The following is a 12,088-nucleotide window of genomic DNA, read 5'->3' as shown; positions in this document are numbered from 1 at the left end:
TTTGGTCTCAAAAGTCACATTTTCATAAAGAAACATTTCCTGTTTACACGGGATCCCAAAAATATTAAGATTAAAGACCGTTTACAAAAGATATAAGGTTTAAATACAATATTAAGCCATATTAAGGCAAAACAGACAGTTTGGCAATCCCTGTCCTGATCCACTCCTCGATCATAGCGATCGAACAGCTGGCTATGTACATTCAACCCCGCAGCTCTCCATCTCAGGATTGGTCTAACTTGCCTTTGCCTTTACCTGCACCACGTAGCACCCGTGAGCCAAGGCCCAGCAAGAAAACACAACAACAGAGCATAAGCAATCAACAGACAAATCAATATCTCATATAGCATCACATGTTCTCAACCATATATTCATTCAGTATAATCAAGTATTCAACATACTAAACATATCATATATCAGTTCACAAATGATAACTAGGGCTAGCGCCCTCAGGCCGCTCCCTCCGTTATCCCACTGACTCTGGCCCGCTTAAACCAAGCTCAGTGAATATTAAGCTGTCCTTGGCTACCAATGGCCAAGCCGCGCCCTGTGCGCAAATGTTATGTACGACACCCTTAGGCCGCTATCACATGTCCCATGGCATAATACCATCATTGACATAATACAAATATCGGGAGCACTTAGTCCCATCACAAACATATAACTGGGTGCAGTTTTCTTACCTTTCAATTCGCAAGCCTTGATCACTTGACTCCTTGAGCACGATCCCTATCGAGCCCTAGCGCTCACCTAAATACAACCATAGGTCAAAGTCATCATCAAACCTCAAGTCCAAAACCTAGCCTCGGGACCAATCCCAAGCCCCCAGGAAGTCCTAGTTCCACCAAACAAGGTGGTGGAACCAAACCCCAAACCCTTGGTCAGAAACCCTAGCAAATAACCCTAAAATCCTTTTCTGAAGACAGGGTAGCGCTACAACGCTCTTGGGAGGGCGCTACAGCACTACAGGCAGAACCAAATTCCCCCAAAAAGCTTGGCCTAGCACTACAGCGCCCAAAGGCTAGCGTTGTAGCGCTAGTCACAGACAGGCAACCTCCAATTTTTCCCTCCTGCGATTTCCTCGAACCAAACTTAACCAAAACTTCTCCAAACCTTCACCAAACTCAAAAACAACCTTATTAACACACGCCACTCAAAAACAACCTTCTTTGAGACATAAAGGTTTTGGTAAACAACCTTATTTACCAAAACCTTTATGTCTCAAAGAAGTTTAACACCTAACCAAAAGTCATTATAACGAGTTAGAATTTGAAGAAAATGAAAGATTAAGAAGAATGAAAATGGACTAAACCTGAAGATTTACGGTACCTTATATAGCTTAGAGCTTTGATCTATACCTCAAACACCGAAATCACACAAAAACTTACTTCCCAAGTGTTTAGAAAAGCATAGATTGGAAAGCTTTTAACCTCAAAACCCTAGTGTTTTCTCTCTAGAATAATCTTAGCATCTTGGAGGCTCTGAACTATGCTTAAATGATGAATAAAATGGTTGAGTGGAGGGTCCTATTTATAGAGTTCAAGGAGTGAAACTAACTCTCATTTCAATGAATAAATAAATGATTAAAAATGAATTTTTTCGCTCAACAAATGCCCAAAACTCGGTCAAAAACGTTCAGGAACGAGTCAAAGTTGTTGAGGGTTGTTTCTAGTTCAGAAATCCATAAAAATTCAAAAATGGCCACTGCAGCCGATATATCGCCTCCTATAGGAGATATATCGCCTACACCATATTCCTGAGGGTCTGTGGTTTTGTTCGTGTGAAGTTGACGTGTTTTCCATATCAATCATAGGCGATATATCGACCCCTATAGCTGCGATATATCAGCACACGCTAATATTTCAAACACGTTTTTGCACACTTTCAGCATATTTGAATTTGTTTAAACCACTTTGACTGAGTAAAACGTAATCCTAACAGCTGGGGGAAGGTTCTAGACTTCCTAGATTTATCCATGACTATTTTTATTCACCAAAAACCTTAAATCTTTAATAAACATACATGTGACAAGTGTCACGTTCTTATTTAGTCTATCTAAACCTTAGGTTATAATAAATAATATTCTTAGGACTATATTCATTAATCAAACCTTATGATAAAATTAATATTTCTAAACTATAGGCTAAATTTATAAAATCCATAACTATTTCTACGAGTTTCCAACTAAATCCCGGCTTGAACTAAGATACTAAGTTGCTGCTCCTGCTGATCTAGTTAAGTAAAATTCTAGGACGCTACACCATCCCACATAAGAAACATGCCCTTGCTCGGCATCCTCCCAGATGGCGCCTCCTACACCGAGCGCATTCCACGTAGAGTTTACAATCCTTGTCCTCGCCCTGATGGCCTATTTGAGCATTTTGAAACCCTTTTTCTAGTTCAGAGGTAATGAATATGTTGATAACTTTTCTTTTCTGATCACTTGGGCCTCTACCCCTACCTGATCCAATAAACGGAGGTATCATTGCTTGAGCTCCACGCTCTCTAGCGCTCTCCCTCCATGTCTCATTTCTTGTGCCCTCAACAACAAGAGTCTTCCCTACCACCTGAGCATAGGTAGAGATCTCATATACTTGGGTGTACCTAACGCCCTGGGCTATCTCGAAATTCAATCCATGGATAAATTTCTCTTTTCGAGCCACTTCCGTGGGTACCATATCAAAAGAAAACTTGGCCAACCCATCTAATTTGTTAACATACTCTGTTATTGTCGTGTTTCCCTGAACCAGGTTCAGAAATTCATTTATCTTTGTAGTCTTAACTGCATCACAATAATATCTCTCATTAAACAACTGCCTAAATTCTTCTCAGTTCATCACAGTTGTATCTCGTTTCTAGGATACCACTTCCCACCAAGTTCGGGCATCCTCCTGTAACACATACATAGCACAAATCACCCAATTGTCACCTACCACCCTCATAAAATCGAGGATGGAACTGTCATCGATTGTTCATCTCTGAATGGATCTAGGCCTCCCTCAAAAGCTGGAGGGTAATGTTTCTGAAATCTCTCATATAGTAATTCCCACCTGTTCTCAACCCTAGGCTGAGCCAAAATTGGTGTCATTCTTGACAGAACAAAGGAAAAGGTGTTCCCTGACAGAACTTGTTGTTTTAAACACCTAATCTCTTTTTCTTGTATCTGCAATATTGCTTGCGTGTCTATAAACATATGCTGCCAATTCTAAGGGACAAGTAGAGGGCTCTGGCCCTGGCTATAATTTTCAGCCTCAACATAAACACCATCGGGTCCCATTAACTGCCTTGGGTACATAACCTTTGAATTCTTCTGCAGTCAATAACATGACCCATTAAGCATGATGAGCACACCCAAAAGCCTTCCCACGGGAAAACCAAACAACACCACATTCACATACCATTGTAATGCTAAAATACATGCCCATAAAATTCATGCATCAATCAATAAGCCCTACTATTTCCAACATAAATATCATGCTTTCAACTCTAGCATGCAGATAAATCATTCTTATATCAACTGAGCAGGCAAGCACATAATCATATAAACAGTCAAGGGTCAGGCCCTTTCAGAATATCTCATGCTTCCTAATAAGGCATGCAGATAAGGAATTTATATCCTATTTAAGCAGTTAAACACATAACCACATAAATAGTTACCAAACCCTGAGTCGAGCTTGTCTTTAGTGGCGAGTGTACATGCCCGGCTTGTCTTCAGGAACCATTAACCTTGGCACGCTCTAATACCAAGTTGTAATGTCCTCCTAATCAAGGATCGTAACAGTGTGTATTTTAAATAGTGCTAGACTCGCTAAACGAGTCATTTGTCCATAACTGTGTAACTAAACGTGATTAATGGTTTAAGGTTAAAAAAATTGGTCAAAAGGTATAACTGTTTCACTAAAACATTTACTTTCATACATGGGATCCCAAACTAACATTTAAAAAGGTTAATTACAATTGAAAAGTTACAACCAGCCGACCTAAGTGGCAAAATAGGGTTTGACCCTAGTTCCTCTGAGAAACCCCGACCGTGGTGGTCGAGCAGCCGCATATGTACACATCGTCATCGAAGCTCTCCAACTCATGGATGGTCCAACTTCCTTTTCTCCTTACCTACACCACATAGCACCTGTGAGCAAAGGCTCAAAAATAAAACTTTCAACATACCTATAAGTAGTTAATAACACGTTACCAAATCATAATAAGCATGCCTAGCAGTAATAACTCTACTCATGCATGCATACCATTCATATAAATGACTACAGCGTCATATGGGGTCAGTTGCCCTAGATAAATGATTAATGAATCATACCGGGATCCATTGCCCAAAATACATGATTAATGAATCATACTGGGCTCAGCGCCCTAGGATATGGGACTAATAAGTCACCCCCAGGCCTATTTCCCTATCCTCTATATAACCAGCCTTGGAGCTGGCCTAACGTACCTGGCGCTTTAGTTTTCCACGACAAATGGGTCAGACAAGCGTATTATGCGCTCCTGATTAGGCGTAACCATATCGACCAGCGCTCAGTGCGCTATTGTCGCCCTTAACTTATAAATCAATGCTTTCGACCAGGGGTCAGTGTGCTAATGTCTTCCTTGACTTATAAGTCAAGTCTGGAGCCCAGCCCTAGGATATAGGACTAATAAGTCACCCTAGGGCCCATTGCCCTGTCTTCTATATAACTAGCCTTGGAGCTAGCACTACAAAAAACTTCACTTTCAGTGACCAAGTTTTAAACGACTAAATTGAGTTAGTCACTAAAAGTTAGTTTTTGCGACTAATATTTAGTCATGGAAAGATTTAGTTGTAAGACAAGGTTTTAGTTGTACGAAAACAACTAGCGACTAAATTTTTAGTCATTGTTTAATTTTTTTAGTGACTAAATTTTTTGTTAGTCAGTGAAACTTTGGCACCAAATTGTTGTTTTGGCAGGAATCCTTTGTTTCAATGACTAAAATTACTTAGTCGCTAAAGAATGTGTATGTACGACTAATAACTAGTCGCCAAAAGTTAAATAATTTTTACCAAATAATAATTTAGTGGGAGAAAATGTTAGGAATTTATAATTATAGATAGTTCACATTTACCAACTAATTATTTAGTCACTAAAAAACTAATATTTAATAAAAAAAAAAAAACAAAAGCAGAATTCATTGCCACAAATTGTAATTTTTTCTCAACTGAATATTAGATTAATAATAACGTAAATATCAAGAGGAAGCAAACATAATTATAACAGATGGCATATCTTTCAAAAATAAATAAATAAATACATAAATTAAAGATAACAACATTCAAACCAATTAGAAAATTAGTTATAAAAAATAGGTAATTTGAATTCAAATGTATATTATCTTATAAAAAGTATATTTTAAATTAAATTTTTTAAAATACTACTAAATGTTTTCCTATATAGCATTTCTGGCCCAGCATACCTGGCGCTGAATTTTCCACGACCATTGGGTCGGACAAGCGTATGATGCGCTTATGATTAGCCTAACCATTTCGACCAGCTCTCAGCGCGCTATTGCCGCCCTTGACTGATAAGTTAATGCTTTCAACCAGTGCTCTGTGCACTTTTACCGTTCTTGACTTATAACTCAAATCTTTTCATTAAGATAATGTAGACAAGCATATATCATATAACAAATATCCAGATACAGAGCATTCAGCATGCTTAATCAATAATCATAGACATAATCGTAATCATGCACATTCTTAGGGGTCCATGCCATATTCATATCTTTGTTTAACAACTGAGTTAAGCCCTAATCACGTACATCACGTATTGGGTGTAGTTTTCTTCCCTTTAGTCCAAGCACATGTTAAGAATGAACGACCCTTGAGCACGATCCCGGTTCCGAGTCCCTAGCGATAACCTAGTCACAACCATAATATAGAATCTCATCAATAATGAGCGAATAAAGGCTTCCAGACCGAGTCCTAGCCTTTGGGACATCAAACTCTACTATATTGGGTAGTAGGATCGATCCCGAGCCCTTAGGTTTGAGTTCCCGTCACTCAAAACCCAACTTGGCCAAAACTACCTATGTGGGTCGCGACTTTATCTTGAGGGTCGCGGTGTGCCTCCAATCTGAGGCCTCTCCCTTCCTCTGCCCAGGGACACGTGTCGCAACTTGACCCTAAGGGTTGCGACGCGCCTACTCCAAATAGAACCCCTGTGCCCTGGGTTCACACGGGTCGCAGCGCCCCAAGAACAGGGTCGCAATGCGACCCTACGAACCCAGAATTTCCCATGTTTTCCTCATCCAATTTCACCCAAAATCCAACCTAGATGAATTCCAAAATCAGAATTCAAGCCCCCAAACATTATCATCACATTAACACCATCAAAACCCAAGCTTAACTCACTCAAAAACCCCCACCAAATCTCTAACCTAACACCTTGAACCTCCAGCTCAAGAACACTATAAAAACATGAAGAATTACAGAGGAACACAAAGAATTCTTACCTTAAATCTATCAAGTTGAAAACCCCAAACTGCCTATGCCCAAGTTCTAGCTTCAATCCTCCAAGTTTTGAGCATTTCCTTTTCAAAATTCCAAATAAAAACTGCTCAAGACAAAGGGAGAGAGAGACTAACGAGAGAGGGAAAGCTGAGGGAGAGTTTGTTATGTTTTGGGTTTCCTACATCTGAAGGAAAGAGTGACTAAGTCACTATTTTGGCACAAAATGACCCAAATGTCCTTTGCCCTTAAGCTTTTCCTTCTTATGCCACAAGGGCAAATTTTTCATTTATCGCACATCTCGTTAATTATAATTAACGTCCTATAATTCCCTTTACTTCCAATATCCTAAAATAATTACCAAATAATTCTCCATTACTCGATCAATCCTGATAATGTACTAAATTACCAAATTACCCCTAGGCTCAACCCGAGCCCAGTATTTGATCTCGTTGTGAATTTCCTGCTAGCTTTCTCCCTAGGATCACCTCGTGCTGAATAACCCAAATATATCCAAATAACAATGTGGTCTCACACATATATCACATATATGCCAAATATATTCCAAATATATCCGTAACAGGCCAAATTACGAAAGTTTCCCTTCTGATGAGAAACGGGCTCACATGCATATTTAATAAACCAAAACATGCATATCTAGTCATACTATAATATAACTCACGTAATCATATATTGATACACATATATATCACATAAACACATAATTTTCCATCTTGGCCCTAAGTCTTATTAGGTAATTTGGGACATTAGGGAAAGAATTAAAGGTCAGTCGAAGGAGTTATTTGACTTGAGGGTTGATTAGACAGAGCATCTCACCATGGGACAGGTCAACACCATTTGTTAAGAAGAAGGCCCACTCTGTGTGAATGTGTACTGCATATGGATAACCAAATAAAGTAATTGCTAAGAATAGGTTCCCATTGCCAAGGATGGATGATTTATTTGTCTAGTTGCAGGGTAGGACAATGCTCTCAAGAATTGACCCTCGATATGATTATTACCAACTGAGGATCAAGAAAAGAGACATTTCAAAAATTACCTCTCGTACCAAGTATGATATGATGGGCTTTTAGGGAAGGCTCTTGAACTGACCAATGCTCCAGCGGCCTACGTAAATTCAACAAGTAGAGAGTACATGAACGGTGTGAAAATTTGGATTGATTGAGAATGTTTTGGATTACTTCCGGTTAAGAACAGAACACGAGTAACATTTTTGCTGATGCTACCGAGGCTAAGGAAGCAAGGAATTACAAGTAAGGTTCCAGAAGGGTGAGTTCCGATTTCTCAAAAGGATATTCAAGGTCACATTATGGGGAAATGATGGGGCTATGTATGACTTAATTAAAATGGAAACAATAAGGAATTGGATAAAGAGACATTTTAGAGGTTAAAAGCACTGGGAAACTGGTAGAACACATTGGCTCTCACTTGAAGCATCTTCTGTTATATTATTTTATAATATAATGTAATATTATATTATTTTATAATAAAATGTTTTAGATTAAATGAATGTGACAAAGAGTGTCACATATTGTAACATATAATAGAGAGCTACATTATTTAGATATATTTGAAATATCCAAATATGTAACATATTTGGTGTTACAAATTCAATCACAAATTTGTAACTTCCAAATATTACCCACTATTGTGTAGATTTGTTGTTACACAATATTGAGATGAATTTCTTAAAGCCATATGTGAAATAGTTGTTAGAGATTTGATTTTAACTCCCATAATGTGTATGGAAGTTACAAAATCAAGTAGGAATGAATTTGGAACGTTTTGGCAAATTTGGAAAATTGGTTGCTGAAAAAACGTCTTGGGCCGCGGCCTGTATTTTTCAGGCCGCGGCCCAAGAGGCAAAAAAAACATCGTGGGCCGCGGCCAGTGTTTTTCAGGCCGCGGCCTAAGCGGCTAACAGCGTTTTCCAAACTTCGGTTTTATCCAATTTTGAACGTTTCCAATAGCCAAGTAACTCCCAAATCTCTATTTTAATTCCATAAACATCCAATTAATCATTGGTAACAGCCATGTGGGTTGGTGGAATTTGAAATTCAAACAGTGTCTCAAAACTCTATAAATAGGAGCTTATTGCTCACTTGAAAGACACGACTTTTCTATCCATTAGAGCACTTGGCTAGAAAACACCTAGAGGCTTGATTATTCCAGAAAGCATTTCCATAATCTGTGAGAGATCCCTTAGTGCTTGAGTTAGGGGGAAATAAGCTTTTGGAAAAAGGTTTCAAACCTTGTACAAGTTGGTGATCCCCAACACTCTTCACTTTGGTTGTGTGAGTGAAAGTTTTCTTATTGTTTTGTTCTTGTTCTTATTTTTCTTTTATTGCTTCTCTTCTCATCATTCTTGTTATATTTGCTTGTATCTTTGTTTAGAGTTGTAATCTTTATTTCTTTTGTTTCAAACCCTTCACTTTATTTGTATCTTTTGCTTAGAGTTGTATTTCACTATTCTCTACTTCTATTTCTTCTTTTGTTTATTTGTATTTTCAGTTATAGAGTTGTAACACTTTATTTAATCAATCCTTGTCTATTGTATTTTTGCATAGAATTTTAAATTTCTTACCATTTCCATTGAGGCAAATATATATTTTCCTAACATTCAAAAGCTTACCATTTGTTTGTTTCAATGGAGTGTGAGACTATCAAGATTATGAATCAAGACCTAGTAAGGTTGGATAGGTTTTATGGGTCCAATTTCACTAGATGGAAAGACAAGGTGAGATTCCTTTTGACCACTCTCAAAATCGCCTACATTCTAGAGTCCATTCCAGAACCTCTCCCAACGCCATCCGACAAGGACACTCCCGAGGAGGTGGAGAAAAGGAGGAAGAGGGAGGAGGACAATCTCCTTTGTAGGGGTCATATCCTCAACACCCTTTCCGATAGGCTCTATGAACTCTACACCGAGACCAAATCGACAAAGGAGATATGGGATGCACTTGAGACAAAATTCAAGGCAGAAGAGAAAGGTACCAAAAAGTTTTTGATATCTCAATATTTTGATTTCATATTTTTTGGTGATAAACCTATTCTTCCTCAAATACATGAATTGCAAATAATTGTTAACAAGTTGAAAGTGTTAAAGATTGAGCTTCCCGAGGCCTTTCAAGTTGGTGTTATAGTGGCTAAATTACCACTAACTTGGAAGAGCTATAGGAAAAGAATCCTTCATAAAAATGAGGATTATTCTTTGGAGGAAATCCAAAAGCATATTCGAATCGAGGAGGAATTGATATGTAGAGATAAACTTGTGGAGGGGTCTAATGGAGAGACTTCCAAAGCAAATGCAGTGTCACAACCAAAACATCCCAAAAACAAAGGGAAAAAGGGTAACGAGAAATCCTTGGGTCCAAGAACCAACCCAAACAAGTTTAAGGGTGAGAAAGGTCCTTGCTTTGTGTGTGGGAAAAAGGGTCACTATGCTAGAGAGTGTAGGCATAGAAAAGACCAACAAGGACCTAAGGTAAACGCAACTCAAGAGGAAAACATAGTTGCTACCCTTAGTGTGGTGAATGCGGTCCAAGGCAAGGTGAAAGGGTGGTGGTATGATACATGTGCCATCGTCCATATCACCTATGAAAAATCATTGTTCAAGACCTATGAAGAGTCAAAGGGCAACCATGAGATTCAAATGGGCAATGAGGGCAAATCCAAGGTACTTGGTAAAGGTACCATTGAAGTCTTGTTCACCTACGGCAAGAAAGTTACATTAGTGAATGTACTTTATGTTCCCGAAATTAGTAGAAATTTGGTAAGTGGTGATTTGCTTGGCAAGCCCGGCATTAAAGCCGTTTTTGAGTCCGGTAAACTTATTCTTACCCAATCAAATGTATTTTTGGGAAAGGGGTACTCTTGTAAGGGTATGGTTAAATTGTGCACCAATGATGTAAATTTCAATATTATCAATAAAAATGCTAATTTCGCCTATATAGTTGAGTATGATTCTTTATTTTTTCTGGCATCTTAGACTATCTCATATATGTTTTTCAACCATGAAAAGAGTAGTAAAATGTGGAATGATTGCATGCAATATTACAAACTATGGTAAATGTGAAACATGTGTTAAAGCAAAAATGATTAAGAAACCATTTCTTAGTGTAGAAAGATCATCTACTTTACTAGATTTAATCCATAGTGATCTTTGTGAATTAAATGGTGTTTTAACTAGAGGTGGTAAAAGGTATTTTCTTACTTTTATAGATGATTTTAGTAGATATACCTATGTGTTTCTTTTAAAGCATAAAGATGAAACTTTTGATGCTTTTAAATTATATAAATTAGAAGTTGAAAATCAACTAAATAAAAAGATTAAGGTGCTAAGAAATGATAGAGGAGGAGAGTACTTCTCTAATAAATTTAATACATTTTGTGAATAAAATGGTATAATTCATGAGTGCATCGCACCTTATACACCACAACAAAATGGTGTTGCCGAAAGGAAAAATAGGACTTATCTAGAGATGATAAATTATATGTTGGTGTTTTCTAAGTTGAACTTCAACTTATGGGGTGAAGCGCTATTAACCGCTTGTCACATTCTTCATCGAATATCGATGAAGAAAAATGAGATATCTCCATATGAGTTATGGAAAGGAAGAAAACCCAATATATGGTACTTCAAAGTGTGGGGGTGTCTTGCATATTGCAAGAAAAACTAACCTAATAGAACAAAGCTAGGTTCAAGAGCCATAAAATGTGCTTTTGTTGGTTATGCCAACAATAGTAAAGCTTATAGGCTATTAGACTTAGACTCTAATATTATGATTGAATCTAGAGAAGTTGAATTTTTTGAGAACATGTTATGTGACAACAATTCTCAAGCTTCAACATCTCTAAAGGAGAATTTTTTATATCAAAAATATTCTCAAGCTTCTACATCCAAAAATGATTCTCAAGAGGAGAATTCTCAAAAGAATGCAAAGCAACCCTTTGAACTTAGAAGAAGTCAAAGGCTTAAAAAGGAGAAAAGTCTAGTAGTGGATGAGATAGATTCTCAAGAGAGAGGAAGTCATTAGGGAAATTCCTATTGTACTTCTTGTTGAGGATGATCCTAAGACTTATAGAGAAGCTATGCAATCAAGAGATAGTGCATTTTGGAAAGAAGCCATCAACGATGAGATGGATTCCATTCTTTCCAACAACACTTGGGAATTGGTAGACCTCCCACCGGGGTCTAAGCCAATTGGGTGTAAGTGGGTATTTAGGAGAAAATGCCACACTGATGGCACTATCCAAACCTTTAAAGCTAGATTAGTAGCTAAAGGGTTTAGGCAAAAGGAGGGTATCGATTATTTCGATACCTATGCGCCTGTTGCAAGAACTACTTCTATAAGAATTTTGTTCTCTTTAGCTTCTATACACAACGTGTATGTTCATAAAATGGATGTCAAAATGGCATTCCTTAATGGTGATCTCAATGAGGAGGTCTATATGGAACAACTCGAAGGGTTTGTCCTACCAAAATATGAAATTAAAGTATGTAGACTTGTAAAATCCTTATATGGATTGAAACAAGCTCCTAAGAAATGGCATGAGAAATTTGATCAAGCCATCATGTCTAATGTGTATAGA

Source organism: Humulus lupulus, chromosome 1 (genome assembly GCF_963169125.1).
Source record: "Humulus lupulus chromosome 1, drHumLupu1.1, whole genome shotgun sequence".
NCBI lineage: Eukaryota > Viridiplantae > Streptophyta > Magnoliopsida > Rosales > Cannabaceae > Humulus > Humulus lupulus.
This window is presented reverse-complemented; position numbering follows the sequence as displayed.